The sequence below is a fragment of the Ceratosolen solmsi genome, unplaced genomic scaffold (assembly GCF_000503995.2).
Source record: "Ceratosolen solmsi marchali unplaced genomic scaffold, CerSol_1.0 scaffold8, whole genome shotgun sequence".
NCBI classification, from domain to species: Eukaryota; Metazoa; Arthropoda; class Insecta; order Hymenoptera; family Agaonidae; genus Ceratosolen; species Ceratosolen solmsi.
In genome coordinates this window covers 38,212-44,220 of record NW_011948439.1, presented here as the reverse complement: position 1 = coordinate 44,220, position 6,009 = coordinate 38,212, and positions in this window count along the sequence as shown.

Below are 6,009 nucleotides of genomic sequence, written 5' to 3'. Positions count from 1 at the left end.
GAGCGCCAGAGTGAACAATGACTCTTATTTAGAGCGAATGTTTTAAATTAATTTAAAAAATTTATCTTGATAAAGGAGAACAGACCACTAATGTCGAAATAATATTAGTGCAAGCAGAAGGGAAATATGATTCTAAAACTGATATAAAGTGAAAGTTTTCATTGGACAACGGCGTCAATAAAGTGTAATAAGAATGAAATAATTAAGCAGTTATTTAGGAAATAGGATACTTTAGACCTAATATTCTAGTGATCATTTGAGAGCATATTTTCATATGTCAGAAAATACGACCTTAGGATAGTCTTGTTCACGTTTCGAATGGGATGACGACCGGATACAATATCCACCCTTTATTTGCAATAAGTTTGTAACTAGCACTATATATCAAAGCTAATTTATTTGTTCGTTCGCCTTTTATTGCCAATTTTATCAAATTCTTCTGCTTTTACCTATAAGCTCCAGTTTTTAATCTAACCTATTCATTCTTACCTATTTTTTATTCGGATTATTTACGTATATCAAGATTACTTCAATGTTATATTAATATTTCTAAATATAATTTAATAATCTAAGATTTATGGACAATTATAATTATTAAATACTAATATTATTTATATTAATTATTAAATACTGATATTCCACGCACTAAAAGAAAACCGTGTTTTATTATCACTTATATACTTAACAAAATAAGTATTTCTAATTATAATATGTAAAGCATTAAATACTTTGTTTATACAATTTATTTAAAGATAATGTTTAATCTTATGATTAAATACCATTAGTGAATCATATTTTATATTACAAAATATAGAATATATTTAAAGTACATTTTTAAAAATTGCATTTAAATAAATTAAAAACGGTAATTATTTTCATTATTGAATTATAAAACTATTTTAAAATTAATTTCAGGGTAAGATTCTAAATATAGAATAACTTTATTTAAGTTTAAAAATAATGCTAAGTCAACATTTTTATATACATTTCCAATAGTCCTGGCTTATATATAATTGCAACTAAAAGTAAACAAAAAAAAATATAATGTTCGATTTAATTGTAAATAATTATCTTAAACATTGTTTTATTTTATCTTCTCAATATACGAGAATATTTTTATGATATAAATTTTATTTATTATTCTATGTACGAAATTTTGCATGAAATTTCATGTAATTCATGTAATAAAAATGTATGAAATTTTGACTTACACTTCATAGTATTATTAAATCAATGCATATTTTAGACATTTTTATTTATTGCTCTATAAAATAGACAACAATTTGAAGTAGGATCTGTTATGATTTCTGTATGTCTAAAGCAGTATAAACAATCCTAATTTTATTTTCTGATGAGTTGATATTAATGTAAATATTTGAATATAATTTTTTAACGAAATCATTATATACAATAATTTCATAATAAATTCTTAAAATAGTTATAGAAATAAAACAAAGAAAATTGCCTTTTATTTTATTTTATCTGTATAAGCAATCACTTTTAGATAAATAAATGAAGATTTTAATATGATAAAGAATATTTTTAATTTTATTATCAGTGAATATGAATCTACGCTTCAAATTTTGACGCATAGTTCGTGTATTTTCAAGATCACAGTATGAAGTGTCAGAAAATAGATAAGTTCATCTACTATTTCATAATGTTTGGATGTTGTAGATACTTATTGATAGGAATATGCCAATAATTTTGCACAAATTGCTGTAATTATTCAATGAACTATTTGTGATCGATGAACAATAACAATAGAGAAATGTAATTCCTGATTTTCATAAGATTATTTGCATTAGATTATTTGTCAAGATTTGCAACAAAAATTTATTCACATAATATTCTTGTGCATTTGTTTAAAAATTTGTTATTATTCAATGTTAAATGTTTAAAGTTGCTTATACTGTATTGTAAATGTTTGCATAATGACAGTAAAAAAACAGCATTCTATTCATTTTTACAAATCATAGTTTAATTTTACTACAATTTCCAGTTATATTCTACAGTCATGAGTTGTTATAATTGATAAACGATAATTAATTTTATATTAACTGAAATTGATAGGAAAATATATATTTTATGAAAATAAATAATATTTTTCATTAAGAAACCATAGTAAAATGATCATTTTTTCATATTTATGAGTTTTTGATAGCTTGCAAATACAAAAATTATGTAATATTCGATTCTCGACGGTACCATGTAGATATAAAGTACTTGAAATGTTTTGAAAATAACATAATAATATACTTATTAATTATTAACTTGATTAAACTTTTTGTTAGTTGTGTTCCATATTATTGCTCCATAGTTAAATCGAATTACATAAGACTAATGTTAAATATATTAGTAAAAAATTTAACTTTTAAAATTTTTATTTTATTATAGTTTCATTATTTGACTTAATTATTTCAAAAAGGTTTTTAAAACGTTATCTTATTCTTCGTTTCATATTATCATTCAAAATCAGTGAAAATGTGTTTTATTTTATCTAAATAAATGATACGTAAATAAAGCTTTAGGTAAAAATAAATAGATTTCCTAAAAAATAATGTTATATTAATATTAACATTAATTTAGTTGAATCAAATTATTATCATATTTATTTTTTTAGTTTTAGTAATTATAAATATAAATCATAAATGAATTTAAATAATTGTAATAATAAATTATATATCACTTTACGTATTGTTTAATTTATTACTTTATGTATTTATATTTATTGTATTATTTACACTTTATGTATTGTTTAATATAATTAATTTAATTTTTATATTGTTTAATATTTATTCATTTTCATAGCTATTGATTACATTTTAAATTAAAGTAATATTTTTTACCATGTCATATTATTTAGAAAATTAATTTAAATTGTATTTAATATTATTAATACTAATAATTTTAATATTAATAATAATAATATTTTATAAAAAATGCTAAAGTAAATAATTAAATATTATAAAATATGTTCATGCATGTACAATAAAGTTTTCACTATATGATTTGAATTATATTCTTATATTTTTTGAAAGTTGTTAATATAATAATTATAATATAATTATTATAATTATTGTAATATTTTTTATTACATATGTATATGTAATAAAATATATGTATATATAAAATTATATTTCTTTATATAAATTTTTTATATAGAGGTTTATTGTGTAGTAGATAATAATTATTTATTTAATAAATACATTATTTACTCAAAAGTTTATTTTACAGTATTTACTGTAGTTAGTAATAGTTGAAAGAAATAATTTAGTTACGTAAATATGCAATCACTATGTATTTATATTTATAAAAGTATTATGCTACTATATGTATATAAAAATAATAATAAAGTTTTAGTAAAAAATTTTATGTAAGCAATAAACATTTATGATGATTTTTCAATTTCTAATACAAATTTTTATTTTTTATGCTGCTACATTAATATAATTTATATATTGTTTACCGAAGCTACAATTTTTATTTAAGATAATTTTATTTCAAGCGTACAAGAAATATATTAAGAGTTTAATCCAATCAATAACATAAAAATGAGTCTAATTTTTATAATAATTGTAGTAACACAATAAGAAAAGCTTAAACTTATATATATATAGTTATCATATTCGTTAAAAAAATCTTCAAAAATATATTACTATACAAATACTTTAAAAATATATTAATGTTTAAAAATATATTGTATAGTAGAATGCTATAATGATTCTATAATGAAAAATTTCTATTAGGATTTGAAAGGTTTCTTTAAAGATTAATTTTTAATTTCAAATAATAAATTAGAATTTTATTAATTGTATATCAATTTATGTTGAAATATGTGTGTAAAATAATGAAAAAAATTTTTTTTTTAATAATCGTACATTTTTTATACATTTTTGAATAATTATTCGTAAAAAAAATTTAATTATTAGAAAGATTTGTATGTTCTTTTATTGAATATATTATTTTACTACGCTTTTAAAAATTTGAATATAATTCAATAGAATTTATTTAAGCAAAATTTTCCGACATTAAAAAATTAATTGAAAAATCCGATTAGATTATCTGCAAATTGTGAATTTTGTATTTTTTTAATCATTTATATAATCAGTATATACCTGCCATTCCACATTAACAGATTCTGTCCTTTTTTATTTTTATTTTATTTTATTTATTTTTTAAATGTTTTGCGGCATTTTAAAGTAATAGTTTTGAAAATGTGATGAAGGACGTGTTCATTAATATTCAATAATAATAATTTAGTTATATAGCGATGCTACGAAATAGAATAATCAACTTTTGTAATTTTTATAATCTAATATTTTGTATTAATTAAAGTTTTTATTTAAAATTATTAATCAAATAAGCTTTTGTGTTCAGACATTCATTATTATTTTAATAAAACGTACAAACAACTATTACAATCATTACTTACAAATGGTTGTACAAATTAATACTGAAGCTAATAAGTTAAATGAAATGATATATCTTTTATGAAATAGAGGTTTGCTTTTTTATTAGCCTGTCTCGTTCTTACATATACTATTGTATATTAATAGCATTGCAGAGATAATATTCATGTGTGGAATTTTGTGTAATAAAGGTAGTTCATCTGCTGTTTGGTGTTTTTCTCGGAATGCTAGACTCTAGGCAACTATTTCCATGGCACGTATAAAATAATATCCGGAAGTAGTAAACCATTTAGATAAGATAATTCTGAGAAGAACATTGTTTATTTAATTGTACACATCTTGGCTCCGACATAACGTTTCGTTACTTTTTTAATGTAGGTACTTAATTGGCTATTGAGATCATGAATTTCTTTACTAATTGGGGTTTATTTGCTTCTATATTATTTTGATTTCTGGTAAGGACTTTAACTCATCTTAATTTAATTATAGTTGTATTAAATAAAATTATAATTATAATAAAAATTGTAGGATTTTGTATTTTCTTATGTATTTAATGTTTCATTCCTTGATTTGCTAATATAACTTTAACTGCCTATAAAATTGTTAATGCGGTCTTATTGCTTGAATAAATAACAAAATATCAAATATCATTAAAATCGTATTTTCATTTGTTTACAATTTTTAGTTACGATATCTACGATGTTTAAAAGTGATAACATTTTTAAAAATAAATAACAAGTATTTAAAATTAGACACCTTTTATTATGAACTCAATTATACTTTCTTCATTTTTTGACATTTAATATATAATTAAGCATATTAGAAACATATATTTATTATTGTAAATATTATTATTGCTAGATTCAAAATAATATTTTATTTAATTTTATTTCTTTATAAAGATAGCTAGATAGCTCAATCGAGAGAAGAGAGAGAAGCTAGAAAGAGAGAGAGAGAGAGAGAGAGAGACGGACAGACAGACAGACAGACAGACAGATAAACAGAGGGAAACAAATATAGACAAAAATACAGAGAGGCAGCCAGATAGACAAAAAGTGAGGGAGGAAGATACAGGAAAGCACAGGAAAGCACAGTAAATATGGATGTATGTTGTTGGATGTATGTCGCGTACTACGTTTAAAACAAAGAAGAGGGGAATTCAAAGATTACAATAGCATTTTTATTTACTCATTACGTACATTTGCAGTATCTAATCTTATTTACAACCAGCACTGTAGAGAAAATAACAATGTACGTAATTGTAGCGTTCGGTACTGCGCTAATTTTGCAAGTTTCGATGAAATCGTGCGAGCAGAGCGATCGATTGCCAACTTTCACCATGTGCACATTCTCGTTTCTCCGCTACCGACATTTAATAATGGACATGTTTGGGCATACATTGAATTAATCATTTAGAAATTAATAGTTTTACTGTCTCGAAGCTAAAGCTTATGGAATCTTATTCTTTTCTTGACTTCGCAAAAATTTCTGATATAAGAAAAACTATATTAGAGCGACAAGATTGATTTTCTCTTTGTTTTCGTTTTTGCATTTTGTATTAAATTTAATATATCAACCAATAATATCTCAACACATT